Below are 20,156 nucleotides of genomic sequence, written 5' to 3'. Positions count from 1 at the left end.
TCCCTCTTGCTCTCTTCAGAGCAAGAAATATCCCTTCCAGATCAGCCTTATCCTCTTTGAGATCTTATATGGGGAGCTCAGCTCCTCTGACTATATTAGATGATGTTATTGAAACAACATGTCATGGTAATAATGATTTATATGCCAGGCAAAAGACCTACAGGTGATACAGAAAGAAATCTGCTCTCAGCTGACAACAGCCTATGCCCCGGGGACCCCCGGGAGATCTCATCAGTTCCAGCTCGGAGACTCGGCTATATACAATGGTACCAAACCCAGATATTCGAGCCTCACTGAAAAGGACCATACCTGGTGCTGCTGACCACCCAGACAGCTGTCAATTCTCAGCCCTCACCAGCCGAATACAAGCTGTTGGGGCTGAGAGCTGGGACCTAGAGGGACACTCAGCTTGTTTGCCCTTGGTTCCATCGGGATAGGTGTGCGAATAGGCTTAATTTCTATTACAAGTGATGTAATATTACATATGTTAATACTTCTAAGACTTCTTGGGATTGTGCCCCAGGGATCACAGTCTATAAGTTTAGAAGTTCTGAAAGCTAGTCATGACCTTGGTGTATAGGTTTAGATAGTGTCCACATTAGAATCCTGATGCTAAAGACTTAATAAGACAAAAAAGAGTTGAGAATTATTTAAGACTAACTAGGTGCTGCAAGGGCAGCAAAAAGACATCTGCTGTTGCCCTACAATACAAGGCTTATAGAGAATTCAGAACTGCCATTGACTCAGATATTAAAAGAGTAAAAGACTTTTTAGCTGACCTCCAAGAATACCTAACCTCCCTCTCAGAGGTAGTCCTTCAAAATAGGAGATTAGACTTGATATTACTTAAAGAAGGAGTCTGTGTGCTACACTAAAAGAAAAATGTTGCTTCTATACAGACCATTCAGGAATAATTAAAGACTCCATGAATAAACTTAGAAAAAGTTTAGACAAAAGACAAAGAAACACATCAGGGATGGTTCGAGAGGGAGTTTAGTAGATCTCCTTGGATGACTACTCTGATATCTTCCCTTATGTGACCCTTCTTAGTTTTGTTTCTGCTTCTGATTATAGGTCCATGTGTGTTAAAGAAACTAGTTAATAGGCTTGACTCCTACAAAAAAGATAGAGATGCTCAGCAAGGTTGGTTTGAGTCTTGGTTCACTCGGTCTCCCTTGATGACTACCCTACTCTCTGCTATATCTGGGCCATTACTAGTAATTTTCTTGACTTTAGTTTTTGGCCCTGCATGACAAACAGGTTAATTACTTTTGCTAAAAATCAAGTGGGTGCTGTGTGGTTAATGGTACTGAGACAACAGTACCAGTCAGTGAGGACAACTGGTGAGACCAAATACGAGATTTGGTAAGGAAATTCAAAGATTAGAATTACTTAATAGAAAAAGAGGGGAATGAAAAGAAAATTATACAGATTAAAGGTATAAAATATAAAATTAAAAGAATAAGTTTCAAAATCCAGACAGGGCGGGGTCTGACCTACAGCCAAGTCTGAAGGTCCACTAAGATACAGAAGGGCACCTCCTCCAGCTTACTCAGAGTCACACCTTAACCAGATATCTTTGAAACCCTGATATTCCCCTAGCTTCTAAAATCCTGTACGCCCCAGTCAGCACGTACTGTTCTGCTGTGTTGTCTGTTTGAAAGAGCCAATCACTTATAGCCATGGCAAAAATTAGGAAATTGTGTGTAACCGTGCCAAACCCCCTAGCTTTCCCTATATAAACCACTGACTTTTAAATTTCGGGGTCAATACCACTGTCTCTTGCACGGGATACATGTCGGCCCAGAGTTCTCTGTAAGAGGTCTCCATAATAAACCTCGCCTTTGCTTATTACATCCAAAATGATCTCTCTGTGGTTGGGGTCCATGATTTCCCAAGACTTAAATAAGAGTCTCTCTGTGTAGGAAATTCATTTTGGGGCTCGTCCGGAATCGGTGTTTGGGGTGCACCATCCTGAGACTCCAGCTGGGATCTTTCAGGGAGAAAGACTAAAAGACTGAGTGGGGGAGGGAAAGAGAGAGAGAGAGAGAGAGAGGAGAGGAGAGGAGAGGAGAGGAGAGGAGAGGAAGCTGGCTCGAACATGTGAAGAGAGATGGGGGAGGGGAAGAAGAGAAAAGTGAAAGTGGTCAGGGAGAATATGGAGGTTAGAGAATCAGAGAATGGAAGAGAGTCCAAATAGTACCTTTTATAGCAAGCAAAGCCTACCTGTCTGTTGCTAGGTAACTGTTGGGTGGAGTGTAGAATGAATGCCAACATTATCATTAATTCTGCTCCAAGTCTGCAAATGTCTGCATCAAGTTATCAAATAAACCTTTGATGGTCCATTTGTTCAGACTCACCCAGGTTCCAAACTTGTTTTGCCTTAGGACACACCTACTTAGAAACATACTAGCTTGCTGAAGACTTGGCCTGCTGCTCCTTTTGAATGGCCTGCTTCTGCCTTCTGTTCTGCAACACTGACTAGAGGCTAAGATTAATTCTTAGGGATTATGACATTTGAGTCTTTACAAAAAATATTATTTATTCATCTCTCTCTCTCTCTCTCTCTCTCTCTCTGTGTGTGTGTGTGTGTGTGTGTGTGTGTGTGTGTGTGTGTGTGTGTGACAGCCAGTGACTTGGTGGCTGAATAGAATGAGGAATAAAGATGAAGGTTGATTCCTAGCTTGATTTGGGGGATTTATCTGTCAGTGACATTTTTTATTCTCAGACTGTTAGGCTGACTAGAATCTCAACTGTGAGATCTTCACTTTTGAGATTTCTTTCAAACATAACACTGGCTAGACAAGTAGACACACATAGAGAGCCACATGTAAGTCAAGGGCTGGAATAAAGACAGAGAAAGCTGTTCCTCGGCAGTTTTGTAGCCTTAGTGTGAAATAGACTATAGACAAAAACATTGTGCACCATATGCCTGTGTATACAGAGCAAAGAGACAGAGAGAGACATATACAATTGGTTATATTTCTTTAAGAACTCTAATACTTATTTCTTGAAATTTAAAATTCATTGATTTCCTTTATGGATCTATAATTCAGAGGCTTTGGAAGGCAAGCTACTTGCTGTAGGTCACTCTTCAAAGATAGGGAAAGATAAAGTTGAAGGAAAGGAGAACTACATGGAGGAAGCAGACACTGGGCTTGCATCATTCCGTTGACAGGATTCCTGTCTTTCAAAATACTCAATTTTACTTGTTGATTTCTACACATGTCTAAATGTTTTCTAAGACAGTTTTCGAAGAAGTCCATCTGTACCTGGTAATAAACTAGACAAAGCTCACACCATTCACTGTAGCAAACATTTGATGAAACCTGGAGATTAGATTTAAAGGATGTGCACTGTCATCCACACAGTCCACAGAGTCCTGGGAAGTTTCTATGTTGCTGGCTATTGGATGTTTCCTATTCTCCAGCACCATCAGTCACTTTCCTTGGTTCTCGTTTTGATCCTGAACCTTATTGAGGATCTGTTAAAATGACAATCACACACACACACACACACACACACACACACACACACACACACAAAGGATCAGTTATGTGCTTCAGTTTGTCCACCAGTGTGGATGCTAAGCGATTTAGGACACTCTTCCAGATACCTTCAGATATAATGTTTGGTAAGCTCCTGGGCATCCCATGCCTGACCAAGTTGACATGCAATTAGTAGTTACATGATGTTCCCCAAACACAATGGCCTCAAGAACAGGAACTGAAAATTAGCAAAGCTTTATGTCTCAATTCTAAAACTGAGGGTAACAATATGTTTTCTGTTAAATTCTACACTATGCATAAACTAAACTTGTACTGAGATTCTGATGCTACAATTAGAATTGGGAAGAAGTCATTTTTGAACCACAAAATGAAGATTTCAATGTACTAAGCCAACCTGATGGTGTAACTGCAGAAGTAGAGACAGAGAATCAACCATCCAGTCATACATCTGAAACACAGAACACAGTATAACTGCTACCTCTCTCTGTCCATACTAGAAACAAGCAAGCAAACAAACAAAAATGGTAACTTGAATATGTGGCAACTGAAACCACGCAACCCAGAGTGTAATTGATAAGATATGAAGTTCTAAGGATTGTAAGATGCAGCTCTGGTCTCTTTCTTGTGACAAGTCCACCTTTAAGTAGGGATTACTCACAGAGACCCAAAGCCACCTGTACTGTAGACAAATTTCCATGCACTTGAGATCAGGGGATGCCCTGCCTAAATATTTGCCCTAAGCAATGGTCAGGGGGTTCATACTGGCTGTTTCACATAATTAGGATGCATATAGTAGGGTTTGAGGGGTTGTCATTGAGGTAGTGATGTGGACAGAGCTTGTCCATCAGAAACTAGATTGTCCACACACCTCTGTGAGAATCCTCTCATAGTGCACTACTGAGTTGGGGTGAAGACTAGTAACATAATGGCAGAGGGGGTGTGGATGTGAGTCTCGAATTTTCTCTGTTATCTATTGAAGTCAGCAGAGTCTGGGCACCATGTATTCATGTAGTGAAGAGATAGAGACAATTACATAGAAATAGTGTCACAGAAGCTTTTGTTATAAGGGGAACATGAAAACAGAAAGGGTATATAAGCATTTAGAAAGTAAACACAGTGGAAAGTTCATCAGAGCCTGCGTGTCTTTCTCATTCCCCGAACCACAAGTGATGAAATGGTACTTGCCTCCAGTTTACAGCTTGAAAGAAAACTGGAGGAGATTCATATCCAATCCTTCTATGCTATACAGAGTTTAGCAGTGAAGCGGATAGCTACTGCTGTGGGGATGTGCCTGCAAACTTCATAAATAAATTCTGCTTGCTTTTTTTGCTAGAAAATTCTCTGCACTGCAGTCCCCAGGCAAAGAAACATATAAAGAAATAATCCAAACCTTTTAATAAAATTGGTTCTTCTCTCCCTCTCTCTCTCCGTCTTCCTCTTCCTCTCCCTCCCTCCCTCCCTCTCCTCTCTCCTGCCTCCTACCTTTTTGCTGGAGGCTGGATTTTTCAGTGATGCAAGAACTTTTCCTGAGTAGCCTATAGATCAGCCTGGTTTTACAGTCAAGTGATCGGCCAACTTACCTCTGTCTCCAGGGTGCTTGGTTTAAAGATTTGTTACCATTTCTTGTTCTCTGAATTTTTTTTATTGTTGTCAAAAGATAAAATAGAATTCATTTTTTTGAGTGAATTTTGTTCCTTGGCAATTTTTTTTTTTACTTTCTAAGTAGTATCTCGTAAGTCTAGAATGAAATAAAATGAGTTGTTGAAAGAAAAGCTACAGATGCCTTTCCCTCCCTAGGTGTTGCTTTGATGTTCTACTGGAAATGCAATTGTGGTGATTAGAGAACTTACCGGGCTTCCTTTATTCAGACAGGAAAACCCAAGAAGAACTCAGGAATTGTTCAGGAATGAGAGGTATCTTATTATCTTGAGTGTGATGTTTTCTCCCATTTTGTACTAGGGGTTTTCCTAAATGTTATATTCTGGTACTCAAGTTGGAGTGTATTTTTACTTAGCATTTGCCCTCAGCAAATTTTGTTTTGTAATTCCTTTTATATCTCAGTCTCTACATTAAGTCATCGGATTGAAAGCCTTGTGCCCAACACTTAAAAATGAATGTGAACCTAGGAAGTGCAAGGCCCTGGGTTCGGTCCCCAGGTCCGAAAAAAAGAACCAAAAAAAAAATGAATGTGAAACACTACTTCTTTTTTAACATTTGTTACAAAATTTAATAATAGTTGGTAAATTACTGTGTTTGGACTATGCTCCTGGACTCTTTGCTAAATGGTTTCCCATTTAACATCCCAAAGTACTATTTAAATTTGGCAAATGAGAAGGAACAGGTTTGCAGAGATAAGAATACTTGATTGTCTCACATGGTATAAAAGGAACCAGAATTTTTATTTCCCTTTGATTCATGACCCAGTTCCTAACTCTTGTGAGCTTCATTTTAAATAGACAAATTTTGCATTTATGCCATTTGTAAATGCGTGTTCTTCAAATTACTGGCAGTATTACATTATTTCTGCTTAAGAGGATGTTGTCTGATTCCTGGCAGCTGCAGTGACTGGTGATTGCAGGATGAAGGGATTTGGACTCCAGGCCTTATGATGGTACAGCAAATTCTTTTAAACTAGGAACCATCTGTCTAGTCATGAGAGCTGTTTTATGTAGAGGCGAACATAGATTTACGCATGGACACTAAGGGAGGGGAAACACACATGCAAGCATGACAGGCATGAGAGAAGGAGAGGCAGATGTGGGGAAGTGAGCTGTGTAAACGCAAGACAGAAGTTAGTGGGGGCCAAGAACAGATGATTTGAAAACATTTAATTAATTCATTAATCTGTTAATTAATGCATTATCGTACTGTGTGCATATGTCTATATGTGTTAGTGTGCATATATGGACGTCAGAAGAGAAGGAGTGAGGTGGTCGTCCTCCTACCACATGGGTTTTAGTGATAGAACTTGGATCCTCATGGTTGATGTCAAGTTCCTTATCCCCCTTTTAAATATTACATTTATTATTTGTATGTGTAGGGTGACAGGAGTTGTGTGTATAGATGTTGTAGAAATTATTTAATCCAAACACAGGGTTTCTCCCCTGTCTCTAACCACTTAGTTCCCAGATAAAAGACATCCACAAGCTTTATGTTTAAATTAAGCCTTAATCAGCACAGGAGCTTGGCAGATATGGATCCTCTGGCTGTTATATCTGTTTTCTAGCTAATGTTCTCACTATATAATTTGCTGTGTTTCATCTGGGTTGCTCTTAACTCCAATTAGGCAACCCACCTCCCTTCACCTGCTTTGCCACTCGTGGTTCTTCTCTGATTCCAGAAGTCCTGGGATGCTAAACCCTGCCTGGGTGTCTTCTGCCCAGCTGTCGACTGTTGGCCTCTTTATTCACCTATCAGAAATAAGTTGGGGAGACACAAGTTTACATAGTATCACCTGAGCCTCCATGTGAACTCTCTTGTCTCTGGGACAAGCAGGCCTTGCAGGACTGCAGTTAGCATTACAATACAGAGCAGCAGAGAAACCCCAAAGCATGGAGGTCAGGGGCTTCTGGTACAAGTCAGGTTCCCATGTATGTCCCAGGTATTGAACTGATTACATCAGGCTTTGCCACACAAGAACCTTTACCCATTGAGCTATCCTCCAGGCTCATGAAAAACCTTTTATAGGCTAATTTGGTCCTGTGGGTCTGCATATGTGAGCTTGCATGTGTGGAGGCCTTAGGACAACTTTAGGTGTTACTCTTCAGGTGTCATCCACCATTTTTATAAAACAGGAGTTTTCATTGACTTGGAATAGGACAGGTAAGCTCGGCTGGCTGGCTAGTGAGGACATGGTGTCTCTGTCTGCCCAGCAAAGGTTTGTGCCACCAAACCAGATTTCTTTATTATTGTTCTTATTTTAATTGGCTTACTTTGTCTGGACTGAAGTTTACCATCTGAGTTTCTGTCTCCATGACTTTCCATGTGAGCAAGAGAGGGCAAAAGAAAATTTCTGTATTTGTTGTGTGTATTGTGTTTGATTGTCCTTAAGTCTAGTATAAAAGTGAACCAGAATGCTGCTTTCTGGATAAATCTTGCTTGGTCACACTCAAGGTTTAAGAGGAACTTATTGAAGGTTCAGTTACACAACAAAGGTTGTATAATTCTCTAAAGTCCCTGACTCTTACATCTGAGATAACTAAGAATTTACTTCCTTTCATTTTTCCCATTTTAGGCATTGTGAATTATGTAGCTGAAATGTGGAACAAATTGCTAATACTTAATTACTAAGTGTTCCTAAGTTAATTGGGGCACAGACCAAGCTATTGGAAAAGACTGGATCTTCTGTAAATATTAAGACGTTTCCCTTGCCTGTGAGAGCCCAAAAGTAGGCACCTAATCCACAGAGGGCAGCATTTCTCTGGCTATTCAGCGCCAAAGGTCCCTCTGTCTGCTCAGCCATTCTCTAGGGATTAGGGTTGCACTATTTTTCTTTAATTTAGAGATATGTCATGAGGTGGCTGCTCCTAGCTTGCCACCTGCAGTGCACCCTAAGATGGTAAAATTATCCTCACCACACTGAGATACAGAGGAGGCAACTTCCTCAAGCAGAGGATCCTGGTGCTCTGTCTGCCAAATCAGCTGTAAACCTGAGGACATGGACTTTAGGGTCATTTTCTCATGAGAATGTAACTTTGTTTATAGGTTAATTAGACAGCAGCACCTCTAATACACCTAAGAGTTGGACTGCTGACAGATTTCTCAGTCTGCAAAGAGGTTCGGGTCACTTTGATACAAGATGTGCTATTGCTAGAGAAATAGCTTCTGGTGACAACTAGAAACAGTGGAAAACTTTTATCCTGCTTTTTCTTTAGAAGATGTTGAAACTGAATAAACTGTACATTGGTTGAGTGGGCTGTGTAACCATTGTGTTCAGGTTAATGCGACCCTCACTTGGGACCTCAATGTACGAGACTGTAGTGAATCAATTAAACATCTTTGGCTCTGTAGTACAGGCATAGCACCTGCTCAAGTGTTCTCTAGTTTCGAGAATGAAGGACAGACAGACAGACAGACAGACACACACACACACACACACACACACACACACATACACACATACACACACACACACTCAATGTCTGGACATTTCTAATCTTCCTGACAGCTACTGAACGATCCCATGCAGAGAGACCTTTACTCAAATCTTGGGAAACCGCGGACCCCAGACACAGAAAGACCATTTTGGATGTAATAAGCAAAGATGAGGTTTATTATGGAGATCTATTATGGAGATCTCCTGGCCGACACATATCCCACGCCAGAGACAGGGGTGTCGACCCCGAAAGGCTGGGAGAAAGAGTATTTAAAGGCAGAGGCTGTGACCCCCAAGGGATGGGGAGATGTCGAAGGAGAATGTACTGCAAATTACAGGATTGTTTTATGGCTCCAGGAGATAAGGGGACGTCAAAAATTTTTATGGCCCCCTGGTTCTTGGAACAGAGCTACTAAATCAGGAGAAGGGTCGGGTCTTCAGGTCCTCATTATTTTTAAAAGTTTGTCAGAATTGATGAAGCATATGTATTTGAAACATCTCTGGTTAGGTTTGGGCTGCCTGTATCCTGGAATGCTCTCTGTAGGACAGGATGGGTGGAAAGCACAAGTAGGGGCTTAAGTAAACATCACAGGGGCAGAACAAAGAACAGTTGCTCACACTGGGTGATAAGCAAAGTAGTTCTCTTGTATTTTTAACAATCTGTCTTACAGAGACTAGTCCTATGCTGAGTTTTGGGCTAATTAAAAACTCTTTCTCTCACTACCATCTCCCTTCTACCCAGCATGCCAGGTTTAACACCTTTTAAATCTATCTTTTATCTTTGGTGCCCTGTTACCTTCTGGGAAACACCCCACTCTCCAGTAGGGTTCTATTCTTTTTCACCTACATTGTTGGCTGCTTTCTCTCCTGTAGCTCTTAACTCTGATCCTTCTAACACTGGATCATGGTCATTTTCTTCATCCTCCCCTCTCTCTCAATCCCTTGACCTGGCTTTCTGACTTTCTGCCCAGCTATTGGCTATGGCAACTCTTTATTATCAGTTGTAGCTCTCAGGGACTCTAATGTCTGGAAGTGTGGCATTTTGGGAGCCAAAATAAAACAATTCCCAACACCAGGTATTGTAACTTTACACATACATTCCTGATATTGAATAAAGAAACTATATTTAAGTATATAGGAATTTGATCTTCAGTACTAGGGAGGGTAAACATAAAGAAGAAAAACGGCACATATTTTGACTGTGGTCTCTGGTCATATGTTGCTGGCTAGAAATTAGTCATATGCATACTCTTATAATGAGCAATATTGGATTTGGGCCTGGACAGTTTTGTGACTGTTTAGCTCAAAGGGGCTACGTGACTCTTGGCCACACATACTCCTCTAAGAGCCTCTCCCAGGAAGACCCTGGGAGCAATGACAGGATATTTCAGAATGAGCAAAACACCGGACGTCAGAGAGCAGATTCCTGAGAAGAGTTCGACCTTTTCAAAGAACATGTTCCCGAAAGTTGTTGCTTCTTTGTTATAGGAGGATATCTTGCTATGTAGAGATTCACCTTATATCCTTGGGCACTTCCCAAACTCCCCCACCCTAAGCTTCAATTCCCACTTCTATTCCTGCCTCCAGCTTTAAATGCTGTACATTTCTCTCAATGAACGAGACACTGACCACAGAACTTTTGCTTCGTCTTATTCTTCTCTTGCCCCCCCCCCATTTAGGCCCAAGTGTAGCACCCCATTGGGACCCTGAATAACTGGGTCCCCGCTGGCGGGGACAAGTGGCACCTGAACAGGGACCCTGAAGTACGGCCAACTACAGGACACTGGAGACTGGAGATCCTCGGAGAGATTGAGGACTCTTCAGGGTGCATCTCTCGTGCATCGCTGGAGAGGGAAGTAAGACTGGTTGAATAAGTGTCATCCCATCGCCATGGGGAAGGTATTGTCTAAGGAGGCTTGATTCATAGGAGAGATCAAGTGCTCACTCAGGGAGAGATGAAAGAGTTAAGAATCAGGATTTAATCAAATTTTCTTGTTTTGTTGATGAAAAGTGTCCTTGGTTAGTTTTTTTTGTTTTTTTTTTTTTTGTTTTTTTGGGTTTTTTTTTGTTTTTTTTTTTTTTTTTTTTGTCTTTTTTTTTCGGAGCTGGGGACTGAACCTGGGGCCTTGCGCTTGCTAGGCAAGCGTTCTACCGCTGAGCTAAAACTCCAACTCCCTCCTTGGGTAGATTTAAGCGGCCCCAATATACACCACCTTACTTGGAATAAGGTGGGTAAAGACTTTAATAAACTCTTGAAAGCAGGTGACCCAGTGTCTGTGGCATTTTTCAGTTATTGGTGTAAGATGATCTAGAAAAGGCCTTGAGGATTTGGGCTAGCCTAAGTAAAACTTGTAATAAAAAAGGGACAAGGTAATGGTAAAGTGTTTTTCTGTATGTGTTCTTTTATTGTTATGTTTTAGTCTTTGGACCCTGATCAGAGATAGTTTACACCCTAGACATGAGAGAGAATGGGTTTGGGAAAAAGAGTCCTCCTGGACTCTCCACAGATGCTTTGGAGAAAGAGAAAAACTTTCAGAACTCTCCTAGGAACAAAAAAAAAGGCAGGAAACGTCCTGCATCTCTGCTGGCTCCTATTGGAGAAAAGCTTATTTCTGGTTCTGGATTCCACAGGTAGGATATTTGGGTCCCTTCTGTAGGACGCCATCTAGTTTTTCCCCTTTCTGTCTATTGTCTCTCATTGGTGCACCAAGCTGGCCATGTCTGTCAGTTTATGTCTGTGGTTTTTGTATCTCATTCTTTAAATGTTCTATGTTTCATGTTCAAAAGAAAAAAATGGAAAAAAAAAAAAACTTTATCTTCCGGTCGTTCACACTTTGACTTGGTTTTAACTCATTTCACCAAAAAAAAGGGGGGGGGTAAAAATTAATAAAAAACAGTTTCATTTGGCCTTTGGAGCCCTGTGCCTGTTGCTGGGAGCCTAGGTCAGCTGGAGAAGCTGCCCGGGGCTGAGCGTCTGCAGGAGCTGATCCTAAAGGCACTAACAACTAGCTCCTCAGCTTCTATGGTATGGGAGCTGATGGAAGGTTTCTCTTAGAAAAATCCCTGACTTATTATTAGACTTAGCATGTGACAAGGTCCTTCTCTTAAAATCACAGCTAGAATAGTAAAAATGGTGCTTGGTCTAAATATTTTAGGCATGTGTAGCCACTTCAATTTTGTTTCTAACTGGTTCTAAATGTATAAATTTGGTCTATATGCTATGGTCATGGATTATTGGCTTCTAAGTTATTGGATATAGTTAAAAAGGTTTAACATTGGTAACAGAAAGTTGGCCTAAAACTGTAATTTCGACGGAGTCATTCTAGACAACATATGGTATGAGCCAACCTGGGGAAACAGGTCTAAATTGAGATAATATTTTTATGGAACTCTTATCCTAGAAAACAGGCTTCTACAAGAATTTAGGGCAATGTCTCTTTGATGAGCTATTGGCGACAGCACCATCATGCGTTCATATGTAGTAATTGGCAGTCGAACTTGTAGCATGAAGGATAGACTCGGTATTTTGGAGACTATACAGACTAGGTTGTTGGAGGTGAGTTTTGCTTTCCAAAGTTGTGGTTTTCCTTTAAGTTACTTATATTTTGATGCTAATTCCACTGTCCCAAACACAGGTCCGTAGTCACGTACTCAGTACTCAGGTTACTTTCCAAAGTTGTGGCTGTGCTCTGGAGTTACAAGGAAAACTTAAAGATTGTGATTAAAGATTGCCAGTATTACATTGACCTACTCAAACTTATTTATAAAAAACAACAACAAAAAAAACAACAAAAAACAGGTACTGATTGTTACAAGATTTTTGCAGGACTGATGAGGTTTTAGAACTTGTGAGAGAATTAGAGCTTGTTTGCTTACTCCAACTGCCATTTCAAGATAGATTTAGAGGATTGATTTATACAATTTGTTTACGTCATGGCGATTCTGAGTTTTCATTTTGTGAGCTTGCTTATAATTTTAGACGGCCCATAAAGTGATATCATTAAAAATTTTACAAAAAAAATGGCTAATAGCCACATATTATGTAATATTGTCACTTCTTCAATGTAAGGATTTAAAACTTTAAATCTTTCAGTGTATATGGAAATTTTTACTACAAACCTTTGCTCCCAGAATGAGCTTTAATATTTGGGGAGTAGATCTTACACTATTCCAGAAAAGAATATTTGAAACTAATTTAAAGCTTCTAAGGATATGTTAATTGGCTAAGGACCTCACCTTACCAGAGGACTTATGCCTTTATTTGTTATCCTCATTGGAGATATAGCTTCAGTTGTATTAATACAGAATTGTAGGATACAGTCTTTTTTTTTCCTTTTCTTTTTTTCAGACATGGGGACCGAACCCAGGACCTTGCGCTTGCTAGGCAAGTGCTCTACCACTGAGCTAAATCCCCAACCCCTAGGCTAGAGTCTTGGAAGTATTTTAAAAAGAAACCTGGTAAAACATATCTTATTCCAAACAGCAATTAAATTGGTTATTACAAAATACTGATATTTGGCCTATCACATATACAAATTTTTCAGGCAAAGTTGATAATTTTACTCTTTGCATGCTTTTGTATTTCCTGTAAATTTGTACATGCAACCCATAGGAAATTAGCTTACTGTATTTATAGGTGGTTCATCTAATGAAAAGGCTACATGTATGATTTGATCACTTCTTTTTTTCTTAAGTTTCCCTTGCTTCAGCCCAGATTATTAAATTATGTGTTATAGCCAGTTTTTAAAATGTTAAAAAAAATAAGCTTCATTTCACATACAGATAGCCAATGTGTGGCTTATGTTTTACAATTGATTAAAATGTTTTCTTTTTTTTTTTACATAATTATAACCCTTTAATTTTACAATTAGTTAATGCTTTATTGGAGACAAGTTTTCTACATGAAATCAGTGAGTGATGATTTCGGTGTGAATGTCTGACAACTCACTTTCCTTTTAGAGCTCTGGTGCAGACAACTAAATTAAACCATAGACTCATACACAGCTCTTTAAAAATGGTAATGGAGTTGATAGCACACCTTCACAGCAATAGGAAGTCTCCATTTGCTTACTCTCTATGTCCAGCCACACCCTGCCAACTCAGGGATTTCTAAGTAAGGCTAAGTCTGGACCTTGTTTACAGGATTTTGCATTTCTAGTTAATGGTTATGTTTAGGTAAATAAAGCTGGTGTGGTGCTGGAGAGGTGGCTTAGTGGTTAAGAGCAGTGAGTACTGTTCCTTTATAGGCCATTTAAGAGCGCAAACTGGATTGCCTGGACACCTTAGCAAGGGAGGTCAATGATACCAGGCAGATTATATCCCTTACATAGTAACAATTAGTCAAAAAATCTCATTCTTTGTCACCAAAATAATAATGCTGGAGACAATAATTTGGTATAAAAGTCAATTTATAAATATAAGTGCTCACTGTCCTCAATTTAATCCTCAAGGGCTTATCTTAATAAATAATATCTTAACTATATCTTAATAAATAAAATGGGGAGTTACAACCCTGTATGCTATACAATTATTTAATAATACCCCTTTTATTTCCAATTTTAAAATTTGTATGCCAAGGAACACTCTGAGTTTATGGTACCCTACAACTAGGTATACTTCTGCCTAGGTGAAATAGAAAGATCCACATATTGGCATGATTCTGTCAAGGTATTTTTATGGGTAAGAGGGAATCTTTGTGGTTTTTTTTTTTTTCTACAGGATGCTACAGGAGTATGCCAGCTACCAGAGGTGGCTGGTAAGATTTGCTGATCCTGGGAGCATGAACTTTCAGCTCTTGTGGTTGGGTCCCTGGAGTCATTCTTGTGCCCTTGGAGGAAGATGGAGGATTCCCCCTCATCTTTTGTCATCACGGAGATTTTGGCATTGCTGCAGTCATTGTGTCCCATCCCACCACAGCCTGCACTCTGACCCTCTGTGCACTGCTACTTGCTGGAGAAGACTGGACACCAGCTGCTATCACCTGCCCCCCTCATTCCCCTGGTGACTCTTGCTGCCTTACCTGGTGTTGTCATTTTGCAGTCTGTAGTCTCACAAGAGTGCCATCTGCATGACGCTGCTGTGGACTGGGGAACTCTGCCCTGGTTCTGCAGATCTCAGACATGATTCCATTGCCTGCTAGTTGTTCCAGAGAAGAATGACCGATCCTGAACTGTCCTGGGAAAGGCCTTGGCATTTTCTCTGCTATTTCAGCAGCCATTAGTGTTGCAGCCTTTGTGTCTGAAGTGTCTGGAGTTACCCTTTCCCAGTCTATTGTTAGGCAAGCACAGTGGGTGAACTTTCTGGAGTAGTTGCTAACAATTGGTAATTCTAAATTTTATTACAGGAGTGGCTTGACTATGGGTGGTATAGCTGTAGCAGCTGAGGAGGACCAGATGAGGTGACCACTACTTATCAGGAGAGGCTCAACTTTCACAATCTCTTAAATTAATGCCATCAAACCCCTGCTCTTTCATCTCTGGGCTCAAATAAGAGGAATGAGAAGATGATCCAATGTAGCTATCCTCAGCAATGGGCAACTTCCTCTGACTCTGGACCAATCTAAGACGTGGTGCCTTGGGGGAGACAAGGTGTTCCTATGATGGATAAGGCTGGGGTTCGAGACGTCAATCCTAACACAGAGGTGGCTACACCCCGTTTAAACATACCAAGTGCTGGTCAAGTGTTCCTCTGCCTAGTTCCCCCCCACACCTAAACACACACATATATCCCAGAACGGTGTGTTACAGCATAAGTTCATTCCTAGCCATTGGAGTGAAGTCCTAAATGCAAGAGTGGCTTGCTATGGACAGGCAGGGCACTCTGTGAGGAATGTCTGATCTCTCTCAGACCACTACTTCCACCTAATGGTCTTTTTTAAAAGAATAAGAGGGGAAATCTAGTGAGCCATAATGGATTTGGGCCTGGACAGTTTTGTGACTGTTTAGCTCAAATGGGCTACGTGACTCTTGGCCACACATACTCCTCTAAGAGTCTCTCCCAGAAAATCCCTCGGAGCAATGACAGGATATTTCAGCCTGAGCAAAACACCAGACGTCCCTGAGCAGATTCCTGAGAAGGGTTCGACCTTTTCAAAGAACATGTCCCCGAAAGTTGTTGCCTCTTTGTTATAGGAGGATATCTTGCAGTGTAGAGATTCACCTTATATCCTTGGGCACTTCCCAAACTCCCCCACCCTAAGCTTCAATTCCCACTTCTATTCCTGACTCAGAGCTTTAAATGCTGTACATTTCTCTCAATGAAAGAGACCTTGACAACAGAACTTTTGCTTGGTCTCATTCTTCTCTCACCCCCCATTTAGGCCCAAGTGTAGCACCCCTTTTGTGCCCTGAATAACTTGGTCCCCACTGGCGGGGACAAGTGGCACCTGAACAGGGACCCCGAAGTACGGCCAACTACCAGACAATGGAGAATGGAGATCCTCGGGGAGACTGAGGACTCTTCAGGCTGCTTCGTTCTTGCATCGCTGGAGGAGGAAGTAAGACTGGTCGAATAAGAGTCATCCCATCCCCATGGGGAAGGTATTGTCTAAGGAGGCTTGGTTCATAGGAGAGATCAAGTGCTAACTCAGGGAGAGAGGAAAGAGTTAAGAAAAATGATTTAATCAAATTTTCTTGTTTTGTTGATGAAAAGTGTCTTTGGCTAGTTTCAAGCGGCCCCAATATACACCCCCTTACTTGGAATAAGGGTAGCAACCCTTTGGGAACCTGAATAACTTGGTCCCTGCTCGCGGGGACACTCTTGATTTGCTACTCACCTAGGAAATGTAATGCATAGTTCCCACATCTGTACCCTATTAAAGATATAGGAAATGTGAAAGGAAGATAGTAAATAACAGTACAGACTCTCTCAAAATTCTCTTAGGCCTCTGGGTTTGTATTCCGTTTATGTAACATTCCTGAGAGCTCTGTATTCTCTTAGTGGCCAATCTCTGATCCACATTTTTATTTTTAAGCCATTAAATACAGCATTTAAAACTGTGGTGAAGTGCTAAAATGCTGAAAACATAAAAAGGTAATATTTTCATGATCCTTTTTTATTTTTTGTTTTACGTATAAAGGTGTTTTTGCTTGTTTCCATGTCTCTACACCACATTATTGCGTGGTAACCACAGAAACTAAAAGAAAGCATTGGGTAATCCCGGTACTAAAGTTAAAGACAGTTGTGAATCACCATGTGGGTTCTGGCAATGGAGCACACCACAGTCCTCTGAGAGAGACGCCAGTGCCCTTGGCTTCTCAGCCATCTCTTTGGTCACAAAAATTTTTACATGGGTTGTTAAGTAACATTGCAGCAAAACCATGAACATTTTCAATACTTTAAAAATGACCAGTAAATAATGTCGGCTACCTTTATTTGGAGTTTGCCTTATTAATTAATTAATTAATTTATTTATTTTTATTTAATGTCTACAAGTAGAATGTCACTGTCTTCAGACAAAACAGAAAAAGTTATCAGACAAATGCAAATGGATGTAAGCCACCATGCCATTTCTGCGAATTGAATGATGATCTCGGCAAAACAGTAAAACACCATCCAAAAGAATTTTCAAAGAACTGTAAAGTTTCCACTTCATAGTTTTGTTTTATTTTAGAAAGCAGAAAATCTACCACCCAATGTAAACTTGAAGAATGAGTAATTCAGCAACTGAATGTAGTCAGTTGTCAAGCAAAAAAGTGAATGTAGAAATGAATGAATGGAAGGATGTATATACTCATGTATACATACATATATATATATATATATATATATATATATATACTTATATACATATATACATCCATACATACATCCATACATACATACATAAATACATACATATGTGTGTATACATAATATGTATATGTTTTTCATGTGGTTTCTTTGGTAGGAACAAAATTCCTGACAAGAAGAAAGTAAAAAGAAGAGAACTTCCTTTGACTCATCCTGGTGGAACATGGTGGCAGGAGTTTAAATGAGTGCAGCATGTAGATTTCACAGTCAAGGAGAAAGAAATGAATATGGCCACTCCTCTGGCTTTATCTTCCTCTCTTTTCAGTTCAGCCTATCTGCGTACTCCATGCCAACAATCATGGTAGGTTTTCCTTTTTCAGCTAGACTTCTGGGGAAATCCTCAAAGATAGGTCCAAGTTGATCATGATCAAACTGATCATGTATATTAATAGTCAAACTTTGAAAGACCTCCGGAGAGGACCTTTCCCTCAGGAGGAGACCCAAGCGCCCGATGACCGAGCCGAGACCTCCGGATGCAATCAGCAAGAGGGTTTATTAGAAAACACAGGAACCAGCGGGCACACAGTTTCTTCAGAGGTTGTGCACACCCAGCTGCTCCAGTATGGGGCTTTTATAGGGTTTGGGGAAGCAGAACCAGGCGTACAGAAGCAGATGCATAGTTACGGGGATTGGTGGATTTAAACGAGGCACATAGACATGTTCACATATGATTGGCTATTTCACATGATGAAATAATAATGTATAGCTACACACTTTGGCAGGTATGAGTCATATTTAAATGAGATTGTAACGTGGTAAGAGAGTACGTGCAGACTGAGACGTCCTGAATGTCCGGGGCTAGGGGATTATCCCTTCCTGCCAGGTGGCCTGTGAGTCATATCCGCTACTCCTAGTCTGTTCTGTATTCCTTTTCTTTTATGATCTGTTAGTTTTAATGGTAACTCAGCCCTAGGTATCTGTTCGTGCCTCTGCTCATTCAAGCCTGTTGCAGCTCTGAGTTAAGACTCATGGGGGGGGGGGGGGTCTTTCAAGTTTATAAGGAAGAAACAAAAATGGGTGACTACCTTTTGAATTATGTTTAATACAGGCTATTTCCTGTACTATGGATGTAACAAAATATTACTATGTGTACTTTTTGTTTCTTTGTTTTTAGTTTTATTTTTTTTAAGATTTATTTTTCATTCTTGATATATAGGGCATCAGATTTCATTACAAATGGTTGTGAGACACTATGTGGTTGCTGTGATTTGAACTCAGGACCTCCGGAAGAGCAGTCAGTGTTCTTAACCACTGAGCCATCTCTCCAGAACTGTTTTTAATTTTTTTAAGACAGAGTTTATCTGTGCATCATTGTTTGTTGCGGAACTTACTCTATTAACCAGGCTGGCCTCAAACTGCCAGTGATCCTCCTCCTTCTGCCTCATAAGTACTGTGATTAAATGCATGTATAACTACCACCTAGTGAAGTGGATGCTCTTTAAAAACTATTTTATTTTTAGTTCTAATTGTATGCATGTGTATCTCAGTGTATACAGACATATGCTTAAAGTGCCTTTGGAAGACAGAGACGTACATATAAAGGCAAACCTTTCAGAATAACACCACACTTCTCACCACAGACTATGAAAGCCAGAAGATCAGAGACAGATGTATTACAGAACCTAATGAACACAAATGCCAGCCCATGTTACTGTATGATCCAAAACTCCCAATTAATGTACATGGGGAAACAAAGATATTCCGTGACAAAAACAAATTTACACAATATCTTTCTACAAATCCAGCCCTACAAAAGATAATAAATGGTAAAGCACAACATAAGGAGGCAAGCTAAAAACTAGGAAAAGCAAGAAACTAATCGTTTTGGCAACTCAACAAAGAGAAGGAAAGCATACAAACATAACCTCACATCCAAAGATGAATATAACAGAAGCAATAATCACTATTTCTTAATATCTCTCATCCTCAATTGTCTCTACTCCACAATAAGAAGACATAGATTAAGAAAATGGATATGCAATGAGGACCCTGCATCCTGCTGCCTACAGAAAACACACCTCAGAGGGCAAAGACAGATACTACCTCAGAGTGAAAGGCTGGAAAACAACTTTCCAAGCTAATTGTCAGAAGAAGCAAGCTGCAGTAGCCATTCTAATATCGAATAAAATTAATTTTCAACTAAAAGTCATCTAAAAAGATAAGGAAGGACACCTCATATTTATCAAATGAAAAATCCACCAAGATGAACACTCAATACTATATATCTATGCTCCAAAAACAAGGGCACCTGCATACATAAAAGAAACCTTACTAAAGCTGAAAATACACATTGCACCTCACACAATAATACTAGGAGATTTCAATACCCCACTCTCATCAATGGACAGGACATGGAAACAGAAATTAAACAGAGACATAGACAGAGTAAGAGAGGTCATGATTCAAATGGAATGAACAGATATTTATAGAAGATTCTATCCTACAGCAAAAGGATATACATTCTTCTCAGCTCCTCATGGTACTTTCTCCAAAATGGACCATATAAATGGTTATGAACCAGGCCTCAACAGATACAGAAAGATAGAAATAATACCATGTGTCCTATCAGACCACCAAGGGCTAAAGCTGGCCTTCAATAACAATAAGGGAAGAACGCACATATATTCATGGAAGTTGAACAATGCTCCACACAATAATAACCTGGTCAAGGAAGAAATAAAGAAAGAAATTAAAGACTACTTAGAATTTAATGAAAATGAAGTTAAAACATACCCAGACTTATGGGACACAATGAAATCTTT

The sequence above is a fragment of the Rattus norvegicus genome, chromosome Y (genome assembly GCF_036323735.1).
Source record: "Rattus norvegicus strain BN/NHsdMcwi chromosome Y, GRCr8, whole genome shotgun sequence".
Taxonomy (NCBI): Eukaryota; Metazoa; Chordata; class Mammalia; order Rodentia; family Muridae; genus Rattus; species Rattus norvegicus.
This window is presented reverse-complemented; position numbering follows the sequence as displayed.